Source organism: Wyeomyia smithii, chromosome 3 (assembly GCF_029784165.1).
Source record: "Wyeomyia smithii strain HCP4-BCI-WySm-NY-G18 chromosome 3, ASM2978416v1, whole genome shotgun sequence".
NCBI lineage: Eukaryota > Metazoa > Arthropoda > Insecta > Diptera > Culicidae > Wyeomyia > Wyeomyia smithii.
This window is the reverse complement of record NC_073696.1, coordinates 195,494,479-195,508,235: the sequence shown is the minus strand read 5'-3', so window position 1 is coordinate 195,508,235 and position 13,757 is coordinate 195,494,479.

Below are 13,757 nucleotides of genomic sequence, written 5' to 3'. Positions count from 1 at the left end.
TATCCCGAAACCTCCAGCGCGTCCAAGCGCTTTGGATCTATCCTTATGTTCGACGTCGCTACGGTTGGATTGCACATGGAAGGTAATCCTCGATCCTCACGGTAGCGACCATTTGCCTATTCTTATTTCAATTAATAACGGGTCAACTCGCATGCGACCAATTGACATTCCGTATGACCTCACACGGAATGTCGATTGGAAGTTATACGAGGAAATGATTTCAAAAGCGGTCGAGTCGATTAAACATCACCCACCACTTGAAGAATACAACCTCCTCGACGCCGCGTTGCAAGCCCAAACGAAGAAATATCCCGGCGTAACGATCAAAGAGCGGCCTCCAACTCCGTGGTGGGACAAAGAGTGCTCCGATGTCTACACGCAAAGATCCGACGCGTTTTTGGCCTCCCAGAAGGGAGGTATACCCGACGACTATATACGGTATTCGGAGCTTAATACCAAGCTTAAAAGCCTGGCTAAAGCAAATAAACGCGGATATTGGCGTCGGTTCGTGAACGAGACGTCGAGGGAGACATCGATGAGCACTCTTTGGAACACAGCCCGAAGAATGCGGAATCGCGTAACGGTCAACGAAAGCGAGGAGTCTTCAAGTCGGTGGATATTTGATTTTGCCAGGAAAGTATGTCCGGACTCTGTTCCTTAGCAAAACATTGTTCGCGATGCGTCTCCGGGCCACGACGCGATAGAATCACCTTTTACGATGGCAGAATTTTCAGTTGCCCTCCTGTCCTGTAACAATAACGCGCCTGGGTTAGATAGAATCAAATTCAACTTGTTGAAGAATCTACCCGGCAATGCCAAGAGGCGCTTGTTGAACTTGTTCAATAAGTTCCTGGAGCAAAACATTGTACCGCAGGATTGGAGGCAAGTGAAGGTGATCGCCATCCAAAAACCAGGGAAACCAGCTTCTGATCACAACTCTCATAGGCCGATTGCAATGCTATCCTGTATCCGGAAATTGATGGAAAAAATGATACTCCGTCGTTTAGACCACTGGGTCGAATCAAATGGTCTACTATCAGATACTCAATTTGGCTTCCGCCGTGCCAAAGGGACGAATGATTGTCTTGCGTTGCTTTCAACAGATATTCAGCTGGCGTATGCTCGCAAAGAACAAATGGCGTCTGCGTTCTTGGACATTAAGGGGGCTTTTGATTCCGTTTCTATTGAAATTCTTTCGGGTAAACTTCACCGACAAGGATTTTCTCCAATTTTGAACAATTTTTTGCACAATTTGCTGTCCGAAAAGCACATGCATTTTACGCACGGCGATTTGGCAACTTTTCGCATTAGCTACATGGGTCTTCCCCAGGGCTCATGTTTAAGCCCCCCTCTTTACAACTTTTATGTAAATGACATCGACGAATGTCTGGCAAATTCATGCACGATAAGACAACTTGCAGACGACAGTGTAATCTCTGTTACAGGAGCTAAAGCTGCCGATTTGCAAGGACCATTGCAAGATACCTTGGACAATTTGTCTGCTTGGGCTTTGCAGCTAGGTATCGAATTCTCTCCGGAGAAGACTGAGATAGTAGTTTTTTCTAGGAAGCATGAACCTGCTCAGCTTCAAACACAATTAATGGGTAAAACGATTTCTCAGGTTTTGGTACACAAATATCTTGGTGTCTAGTTCGACTCTAAAGGCACCTCGGGTTGTCACGTTAGGTATCTGATGAAAAATGTCAACAAAGAGTGAATTTTCTTCGTACAATAACCGGACAATGGTGGGGAGCCCATCCAGGAGACCTTATAAGGCTTTACCAAACAACGATATTGTCTGTCATTGAGTACGGGTGTTTCTGCTTCCGCTCCGCAGCAAACACACATTTGATCAAACTGGAGCGAATACAATATCGTTGTTTCCGTATCGCCTTGGGTTGCATGCAGTCGACCCATACGATGAGTTTGGAGGTCTTAGCTGGAGTACTACCATTGAAAAACCGCTTCTGGAGCCTGTCTTCTCGTATTCTTATCAAATGTGAGGTCTTAAACCGTCCTGTGATTGGAAATTTTGAAAGATTAATCGAACTTAATTCTCAAACCCGTTTTATGACATTGTATTTCAATCACATGTCCCATAATATTAACCCTCCTTCGAATATTCCAAATCGTGTTGACTTATCAAATACTTCTGATTCTACTGTGTTTTTCGATACATCCATGATAGAAGAAACTCGTGGAATCCCGGATCATTTACGCGTGCAGCAGATCCCCAAAATTTTTTCCAATAAATATCGAAACATCAACTGCGACAATATGTTCTACACTGACCACTTCTTGATGGGTCCACTGGCTTCGGTATTTTCAATAAAAATTTAACCGTCTCCCATAAGCTTGATAATCCTGTTTCTGTTTACGTCGCAGAATTGGCTGCAATGCAGTACACCCTAGGGATTATCGAAAAAATGCCCACGGACCATTATTTCATCTTTACGGACAGTCTCAGTTCCATTGAGGCTCTCCGACCGATGAAAGATGTTAAGCACTCTCCATATTTCCTGGGGAAAATACGGGAGCATCTGAGTGCTTTATCCGAAAAATCGTTTCAGATTACCTTAGCGTGGGTCCCTTCTCACTGCTCGATACCGGGCAATGAGAAAGCGGACTCTTTGGCTAAGGTGGGCGCAACAAACGGTGATATTTATGAAAGACCAATTGCTTTTAATGAATTTTTCGCACTTGTACGTCAGAATACGATCATCAGTTGGCAAAATGCTTGGACCAGAGGGGAATTGGGAAGGTGGTTACATTCCATAATCCACAAAGTATGGACGAACCCGTGGTTCAAGGGGTTGGATGTAGGTCGGGATTTCATTTGCGTGATGTCCCGGCTTATGTCCAATCACTTTAGATTTGACGCGCATCTCCGTCGTGTTGGGCTCGGGGAAAGTGGTATCTGTGCCTGTGGTGAGGGTTATCACGACATAGAGCATGTGGTTTGGTCATGCCCTGTACACCGTGACGCCAGGTCTAAATTAATAGCTTCCCTGCAGGCCGAAAGTAGGCAGCCGGCTGTTCCTGTTCGTGATGTCTTGGCGAGCCGTGACCTATCCTACATGTCCCTTATATACGTTTTCCTGAAATCCATCCACGCCCCAGTTTAATCCTATTCCCTTCCGCCTACATCCAACCAAACGACAAGAACACGTTAAGACCCCGGATCCGGAAACAGCAACTAGACCCGCACGATACTCTCAGGTCCCGAGGGAGACAACCCAATATGCCAGTCCGTAATATCTTGGCACAGCAGCGAAACATGTGCTTACCTATGGCAATGAAAACCATCATACAGTAAACCAGTGCTTTTAATGCAAAATATTCTAGCTTTAAGTTACATTTAGTTTCAGCTCGTAGTCGGCAGCGTGGATAAAAAATTTGCTTTTAGTTATTAAGATACTTTAGAAAGTAAGCTACCAGATATAATTGGCGCCGTTAAACATTAAATTGTATTTGTGCCGTGTCAAATAAATTATTGATGAACGAAAAAAAAAAACCAATATAGTTCACTTACGTGAAATCATGAAGACACATTGAAGATGACAGAAGCGCTAGTTACCTTTTCGACCGCTAGGAGCGCCACTTCTGATTTTGTTTTACAGGACATTCGAAAAAGAATCACTTTTGACAATAAAATTACCCAAATAGGTACACTGAAAAAATGCACATAATATTGTGACTTTTATAATGAGAATATAGTTCGCTTATGTATGAGTACATGGGTGACGTTTCCCGGTTGGTACGTTTGTTTGTGTTATTGTTTTAGCAATCTCAAACCCAAAACAGAACCGAACACAAAATCTTAATGTCTGCAAAAATATCAAGAGTGGTATTTTATTGTTGTGTTAAGGATGGCTATTCTCGTGATACTGGAGCAACCGATTGGATATTTGTTTCTCGCGCTTCCCCGATCGGGGTTCTATCGAAGTAACGACCTGAACTGTAATCAGCTGATTACAACTGTCTCGTGGATTTTCTCATTATCGTGGAGATAAACCAATTGTCGCTTCTTATGACAAAATAGGTGACTTGTGCATCTAATCTGTTCTTCATGTCAAGTGAATATGATGAATGTTTAAAAAAGTGTAACTCGAATGAGTAGATGTCAAATTGTGAGCATGGAAGATGTGTCATAATTGTTTTCTTTTTATTTTAAAAATTTTTAAAATTAAAAAATATATATCACATTATTAGTTTACGCCAAGAAAGTGAAAGCTTAAAACAATAGTATACACTGGGGTTGCTTTTTACGTGGTTGGTTGTACCGTATTTAAAAGATTAGATTCGATATATTCATACTAAACTTATTTGATACCGCATACAAATAATCTTCCGAATCGAGTAAAAATAATCTGCGTTATTGTGAAGATGTCCCTTTTGAAAAAACGCATAAAAACAACCCGCGTAAAAAGCGATCGCAGTGTACATATATTCACCATTGTGGAAACAAGGAATCTACAAGTGAATGTTTCACACGACTTTTAAAAGGTAAATATGGTCGAGATACAACCTCATACTCATGAAATACGTAACCCTGACAATTATTTGCTGGTACAAACGTTTTATACTAGTCGACAAAAATCATTACTCCGCTATATTGGAGCGCTAATAAAATCCCTTAAGGAGCTGTGAAAGTATATGCAGCAATCTTCGAGTACGCAGGAAAAAGCATGCAGGTATATTGTTCGCATAAAGTACTCAAAGTTCATTATTGAGGCTAAGAAAGTTCTAGTAATTTATTTCACAACATTAGTTTTAGAAGATTTCTTCGTTGCGGGTGTTTTGAGTATTTGACATTTAATATTAAATCAAGCACAAACTAGCCATGTATTTTCTACTAATTGGTACAAAGCGGAAGATTGCGGGCTCGAATCTCAGTACAACCAGGTCATTCGTTGTTAAATACAAGCATATTATATAGAAAATTCAACTAGAGTCGCAGATTCCTCCTTTTATCTTTTCTAGTCCGGAATTACGTACGCAATCTGTAATAAGTGATTTTTCACATGATTTGTCATTTTTTCTGTAAAAATATGATATTGAGTCAACTAAGTCTAAAATTGAGTATTTTCAGTTTCGTGTGTAAGAATGTGTCATACGCTCACAGAAATGCAACAACAATGCACAGAGGTATTGTAAGGCAATTTAGGCGGACATGAGGTTTTCGATGCGATTTTTTTATTTTAAAGTCAAAGCTTTCCTAAGAAGTTGTTCCTTATAGCTAGTCCTTTATTTATGTGCAAATGAAAATTAGGGTGGTCCTACAATCGGCGAAATAAAAAAATAACTTTTTTATTTGCAGAAGTAACTTTTCGCATTCTTCGGCACAGTTGTAGATTGACTAATTCTGAGCAAAAAAAAAACTCTTTTGTAGCATTAAATTGACCGAAATAGAGCAATTTTACGTGACTGGCTAAGAGTGGGTTCCGAAAAAAACAGTTTTTTGGCTCTATTTTTTCAGTTCAGATTTAATAACAATGTATTATTCGGACCTCAAAAGCTTAAAAATATGTTTTTATTGGACGTTTTATTTGAAAAATAGAAACTCTTTACCTATACAACATATCGACAATGTTTTTTCGCCAAAAGATGCGTATTTTTGTGTTCTTAAGGTTAACCAAAGAAAACTTTGTTATTAGATTTGAACTGAAAAAATAAAGCAAAAAATCTGTTTCTTTTTGGAAACCAAGGTCAGTTACGTCAAATTGCTCTAAATCGGTAAATTTGATAGCTACAAAAAAAACAGTTGATTTACAACTTTGCCGAAATGTGTATACAATTATTTCTACAAATAAAAAAGTTATTTTATTTCGTTTCGTTGATTTTAGGGCCACCCTAATTTTCATTTGCACATAAATAAAGGACTAAGTATAAGAAACAACGCCTCAGAAGAAGCTTTTGCTTTAAAACCACAAAATCACATCAAATAGCTCATGTCCTTCTAAATTGCGTTACTGTACTACTGTGCAATGAGTTTAGTTACCTTTTTCACCACAAGAGGGGGTGTCCCCTATGCGTCTTCTCGAAATTATATGGGGAATTCGAGAGTGAACTATATTGGTATTATAAGATATTTGGTTGTTTGCAATCATGTCAGTTATCGCTTGAATGGAGTCAGTACAACACGGGACGCGGGAATTCTAATTCGACAGCAGCTCTTATCGTGGTGGAATAACATTTTCAATTGAATTGCTGGCTGTTATCTCTCCTGCACGGATGCTTCGTTATGGTAATCTTCTCAATGACAGCGGCCGGTCCATTTCAACATCGTGTAGTGTAGCATCCTTCTCTAATCCTTTGCCAGCGAAGCTGAATTATCTGGCTGCGGAAAATTGTTGAGTTATGATGACTGACAAACAGGTCTCTGCAGGATATCTGCAGAGATATTCGAATACGTAAGTAAGGTGGTTTATATTTCTTCGCCATCCGTATCCATATTTATCTTCATCTCAATACCAGCATTCGAAGAATTATCTCTACTAGTCTTCATTTAATTTATTTTAGTGGAGTTCACGATAAGTTTAACTTTTGTTGCTGTTCACTTATTAAAAATGCAATCATAATTTAAGTTGCAATTAAATTATTAACTCAAAATAAATCTTCACAAATTTCAATCCAAATGGTTCTCAGTTAATTTGATACTTTAGTTTTTGTTTTATTCACTCACTATAGCCTGATCTGAACCATAAATTTGATTAATCACTGGGGTATTGGAATAAATTCTACACTGCAATGATTTTTTATTCAACTCTAGAAGTATAGTGTAGCCATAAAAAAAATCAAAGATAGTGTACGAAGGGCAGGGTAGTTATTAAAATAATAGTCTGGTTCAGTCCGTTCAGGCCAATGAAAGGGCAATGAAACCAGATCATAAGGAAATTGAATTACCGTCATAAAGTAATTTTTATAGATTGTCATGATTCTGTTATATCTCCCACACGTTTTACTGCTGTTGGCAATTCACGCCGTTTCTCTAAAACTGATCTTTTTTTTTTCTTACCACCCGTCTTTATTCGCAGCTTTTATTATTTTTGCTTTTTTTTTTTGCAGAATCAAGTAGAAACAAATGATTGCAAAATAACAGAGGTTTGTTAGGTGCCTAACGCAACGAACAAACTCTGCTATTGTATAGTGAACACATGGAAACGAATTACAGTCGCACTGCCAAAAATGTATTACTGAAAAAAAGATTTACATGCACTGTTTTTCCGATAAAATCAACCAGAAAACGAAAATTAAAAACTAGCATACATTTGAGGTAAATATGCTTTACAAAAATTACTTAGATTTAATTCAAGAGGGACAGAAAATCACGTAGAACTATTATGCATTTATGGTCATTTAAAAATTTTATGTTAACTCTATCCCCGCGGAGAGAAATCAGTTTTTACTTTGACAAAGACCGTTGACCGTTGAACCTAGTCACCACAGGCTCAATTGGCACAAACTCTATTGCGTATCGAAGATCGATATGTTCTCTAATCATATTAAGGGGTTATATCTACCAAATTTTTTTTTCTTGTCATTTTTTTTATTGGCTTAAATCATGCTAAAACTATCCTAGAATCAAAATCTACATCGCTCAAGTACTGATCTAAACTCAAAATTCGTTTAAATCTATTTTTACCGAACAACTTTCATGCTCCAAAAAAACATTTTCATTTATTTTGGCGATGCTCGTTTTTGTTTTTAATTTCGAGGCTTTGTACACTAGTAGAAGTTACCTATGATCGATATCGTGTTTCAAATTTGAAGTATAGAGGTCGCTTCATCAAGTTTCGACCGTTATAGCGTCTCTACAGCACGTGTTTTCTCACAATTTCCATTTGTTTAGTAGATCAGCCGTTCTCGTTCTTTGTTTGAGTTTTTTGTTACTTTTTAACTGTAAGTTATACTCAAAAGTACTGAAATATGAGTGACAAGTTTGAGTTTTGCGTGGAATCGGACGCCAACTGCGTCAAAGTCACTGAGCGTCGCATGTCTGATACCACGAAAGAGCGTAGGCGCAGCCTTAGATCAGATAAAATAAAAGGAAGAAGAGGAAGATAAAGCCCAGAAAGGACAACTTTACGGCACAAAGGTAGCTGACTGAAGGTTAAAAAATTATTAGGGGCTTTACTGTTGCGATTCTTAAGATTTATAGCAATTTGAAACTTTAAACGCGTTTTTCTCAAAACCATGTTTTCAAAATCGACGAGCAGTAGAACTGAAAAAGTTTACATCCGATTGACTTGAAATTTTAACTGTAGCTTCTTCATTAGATTATCTAGTGAAGTACACACGATTTTAGCGATTGATTAACAGCAACTAAAGTTATAAACAATCAAAGTCGATTTTTTTTGTCGAAACAGATTTTTTTTTCAAACCGTTGCCATTTTGCGAAGAAAAATTCTAAAAATATAATCATGTGTACTTCACTAGCGACACTTATGTAGATTGTGAAAAAATTGTTGTTTTGGTTATAGGTGGAGTTGGGCACGACGCCGCGGAATAACCTTTAAAAAAAGCGGTTCACGGCAATCGCTGCACAGCCGCCATTTTGTAACAAAAACAGCAATAAAAATATTTTTTCTATTCTGCAAGAGTTTCTCAATCCAATGATATATTACTTATATACCTTACATCTCAAATGTCCTGTAAAAAAAATCATAAAATAACTATTATTATCATGAAAAAAGCCTTCTTTTTGAGCATTTGGTAGATATAACCCCTTAAATAGCTACATCGTCAAAATTTTAAAGAATAGTTGTTAAATTGTTGAGATATCAAGTGATGCCATATGGTGTTATTTGTTTTTCGTTTATTCTTCTTCGTCATTCGTTATTCGTGATTCGTTATTCGTTATTCAATTTAATTATTGTTTTTAAATTTTGTTTTGCCTACCCGAATAAAGTAAGATAACAGCTCTCAGGGCCCAAGGTTTCCACCAAACCTTGGTTTCGGGGGTTGGATGTAGGACGAGATTTCATTCCCATGATGTCTCGGATTATGTCCAACCACTACGGGTTAAATGCACATCTCCTGCGTATTGGGCTGGCGAGCAGTAATCATTGCGTTTGTGGATTGAGGTACCAAGACATTGAACACGTGGTTTGGGTGTGTGCTGAATTCCGCGGCGCCAGATCTCTACTTTTGGATACCCTCAGGGCCCGAGGATACAGCCCTATGTGCCAGCTCGTGATATTCTCGCTCAGCGAAACTTGCCATACTTGCTACTTGTTTATAGCTATTTGAAGAGCATCAAGGTGCCCATTCAACAGCGAAACGAATCTCGGATAAAAAAAACCATGTTAGTTGTAGTAATAGATTTAGTTTCAGCTCGTCGTCGGCAGCGAGAATAAAATTTGCCTTTAGCTTATAAGATGTTTTAGACCATAAGGCATTAGGCTTGATTGGCTCCGTAGAACATTAGTTTGTATTGTGCCTGAATAACAAATTATGGCATTTTTGGATTCATTTTGTTTTTCTCTGTTATCTAAATATAGGATATCATGTTATAGGGTTTGACTTACTTGATAACAAGGCATCACATCTTGTTATCGCTTTGTTGTTCAACTTTACTCGGATATATTTATGTTTTTGCTTTTGCTTTTGTTTCAGGTTCGTACAATAAAAATAACAACAAAAACATAACAGAAAGTTTTTGTATTTTTTAGTTTTCTTTGTGTTTTCATTTTTATTTTATTTCTATTTTTTAATTTTCAATTTTACTATTATTTTTCATGGTATTTTTATTTGTATTATTATTTCAATATCAATTTTTATAAAATATTTATTTCAATATTCATTTTTTATTATACGTTTATTTAATTTTCATTTTCAATTTATATTTTCTGTTCATTTTTATATTAAATTTTGATTTATTATTAGTTCGAATTTCATTTTTTTACTCCTACACTTTATTTTTATTTGTATTTAAGTTTATTTAATTTTTATTTATATTTAAGTATTTATTTATAATCAGAGTTTTGATTAAGTTTAATTTTATTTTTATGCCTTTTTTATGTTTTTCTTTATTTCTGCTTATTTTCCATCACCAATCACCGACGCCCGGGTGAGTGACTCAACCCAGAATCCAAACTTACGACCCGTTTATTAACGGACCGGCGCCAACGGCTTTACTTCCTTATGCGATGGAAGGCGTAATCCCAGAGATTTTCGCATCAGAAAATCTCCCGGTGTCGGATAAGATTGAATCTAGACCAGTTGGGTTGGTTGTAAACAGATGACGCCACCCCACAACCATCGACACCGGCATCGGGATTCGAACCTAGGCCACCAGCGTGGTTGGCGGAGATGTTACCAACTATGCTAGGTCTCCGCCATACATTTTTTATGTTTGTATTTATAATATTGGTTTCATATATATTTACACTCTGATAAAAATCATAATTTTTATTTTCATTCCGCGTCGAACACTCGACAGAAACGGACGTGCAAAGTGGTCGTTCTATTACAATCCGGTCCGTGTGTACGAATAGCCAAACAAAAGAGTGTATTATTCGCGCTAAAGGCCAACTAGATTGTGAGTTGTGTCGATACGTTCTGTACCCGGCTCACAACTTTGGCTGTATTGGTGCAAAATACCAGCTGCAGTTTTGATCTGTGCACCGTGAATAGATCTTTTTAATCCAAGCCCATCAGTTGACAGTCGAGTCCGTGTCGCTGTGCTGAGTGATCTCACACCCGGCTCACTGCTGGTGGCTGTATTGGTGCTGCTGTACTGGTGCTGCTGGCTGCTTTGGGTGCAGCTTCGAACGATCGGACAACCACTGCTGGAAGGAAGAAGTAAAGAGGTACGTGTTCTTGTCGGCGCTAGTGCGCTAGTGCGCTACATTTAGCGCAATGGATATAGATCCCTCGCCTCCCGTGCCACCATCCCCGAACCCCCCTGACCCTGACCCTTCTGTTACCTCCTCCCCTGTTCATTCTCCAGTCCCCCCTCGCCCCAGGCTTTACCCGGACGGATCTCAACAGGGCAGCTATACTGTTTATTTTCGTCCAAAGGCAGGAGTGAATTCAAAGCGTTTAAACATACTGCAAATTGCTAAAGACCTGACGGAGGGGTACAAGGGCGTGACCGAAATTTCCAAGGTCCGACCTAACAAGCTCCGTGTCGTGGTCAGTGATCTGGCACAGGCCAATGCTATCGCTTGCTCTGAGCTCTTCACACGCGAGTATCGCGTTTACATACCCGCACGAGACGTGGAGATCGACGGTGTCATAACCGATTCGAGTCTGTCGGTCGAGTGTATCCTAAAAAGCGCAACCGGTTGCTTCAAAAATACCGTAACACAGGCGAAGATATTGGATTGTAAGCAATTGCGGTCCATGTCTCTCGTCGGCGGTAAAAAAGTTTACACTCCGTCAGACTCGTTTCGCGTTACGTTTGCCGGATCTGCACTCCCTAGCCACGTCTCGATCGACCGGGTTCGTCTGCCTGTGCGATTGTATGTACCCCGTGTTATGAATTGCACCAATTGCAAGCAGTTAGGCCACACAGCCGCCTACTGCTGCAATAAGGCACGATGTAGCAAGTGTGGGGAGACTCATGCGGAAGATTCTTGCAGTGTTAATGCTGAAAAATGTATTCACTGTGGGGAAAACCAGCACGAGCTCTCCACATGCCCGGTGTACATGCAGCGCAGAGATAAAATCAAGCGGTCACTTAAGGAGCGTTCAAAGCGTTCTTACGCTGAGATGCTGAAGCAGACCGTGACCACTTCTACCATAACATCGAACCCCTTTGATCTGTTGCCCTCTGATGAAACCGATTCTGACGATTCATCAGCGGGAACATCTTATGCCAATCCTGGGGAGTCTAGGAAGAGGAAAAATGTTTCTTCTCCTAAACTTCCCCGTAAAGGTCCTAAGATTTCCCAAAGTGTAATGAAAAGTACGAACAAACCAAACAGTGCTGCGGAAAAACCGAAGCAAACTCCTCCTGGGCTTGCAAATTTAAAGTCCCAGAAGGAGTTCCCAGCACTGCCAGGAACATCTAAAACCCCAATTGTTCCTTTTGCACATCCAGTTGATGAAACAAACTCTGGATTAGTGATCGAGACACCCCATATGGAGGAGTACTTTTAGGGATTAAAAAGTGCTATTCTTTCTATCGTATTAACCTCCCCTCGATTCCAGGCATCGAAGTTGTCGCATGTCAAATGACAATACAAGGTAAAGAGCTTTGTATTGCCTCAATATATATTCCTCCCAGAGCACAGGTTGGGCAACGGCTGCTCTTTGATTTAATAGAACTTCTTCCCTCGCCACGTTTGATTTTGGGAGACTTCAACTCTCATGGCGTGGCTTGGGGTTCCCCATACAATGATAACCGCTCCTCTTTAATCTATAACCTTTGCGATGACTTCGACATGACTATTTTAAACAACGGTGAAATGACACGTATCCCGAAACCTCCAGCGCGCCCAAGCGCTCTGGATCTATCCTTATGTTCGACGTCGCTACGGTTGGATTGCACATGGAAGGTAATCCTTGATCCTCACGGTAGCGACCATTTGCCTATTCTTATTTCAATTACAAACGGGTCAACTCGCATGCGACCAATTGACATTCCGTATGACCTCACACGGAATGTCGATTGGAAGTTATACGAGGAAATGATTTCAAAAGCGGTCGAGTCGATTCAACATCATCCACCACTTGAAGAATACAACCTCCTCGCGGGCTTGATTCTCGACGCCGCGTTGCAAGCCCAAACGAAGAAATATCCCGGCGTAACGATCAAAGAACGGCCTCCCACTCCGTGGTGGGACCAAGAGTGCTCCGATGTCTACACGCAAAGATCCGACGCGTATCTGACCTTCCGGGATACAGACGATGCCGACGACTTTAAACGTTATTCGGAGCTTGATACCAAGTTTAAAAGCTTGACTAAGGCAAAGAAACGCGGATATTGGCGTCGGTTCGTAAACGAGACGTCGAGGGAGACATCAATGAGCACTCTTTGGAACACAGCCCGAAGAATGCGGAATCGCGTAACGGTCAACGAAAGCGAGGAGTCTTCAAGTAGGTGGATATTTGATTTTGCCAGGAAAGTATGTCCGGACTCTGTTCCTGAGCAAAACATTGTTCGCGATGCGTCTCCGGGCCACGACGCGATTGAATCACCTTTTACGATGGCAAAATTTTCAGTTGCCCTCCTGTCCTGTAACAATAACGCGCCTGGGTTAGATAGAATCAAATTCAACTTGTTGAAGAATCTACCCGGCAATGCCAAGAGGCGCTAGTTGAACTTGTTCAATAAGTTCCTGGAGCAAAATATTGTACCGCAAGATTGGAGGCAAGTGAAGGTGATCGCCATCCAAAAACCAGGGAAACCAGCTTCTGATCACAACTCTTATAGGCCGATTGCAATGCTATCCTGTATCCGGAAATTGATGGAAAAAATGATACTCCGTCGTTTAGACCATTGGGTCGAATCAAATGGTCTACTATCAGATACTCAATTTGGCTTCCGCCGTGCCAAAGGGACGAATGATTGTCTTGCGTTGCTTTCAACAGATATTCAGCTGGCGTATGCTCGCAAAGAACAAATGGCGTCTGCGTTCTTGGACATTAAGGGGGCTTTTGATTCCGTTTCTATTGACATTCTTTCGGGTAAACTTCACCGACAAGGATTTTCTCCAATTTTGAAAAATTTTTGCACAATTTGTTGTTCGAAAAGCACATGCATTTTACGCACGGCGATTTGGCAACTTTTCGCATTAGCTACATGG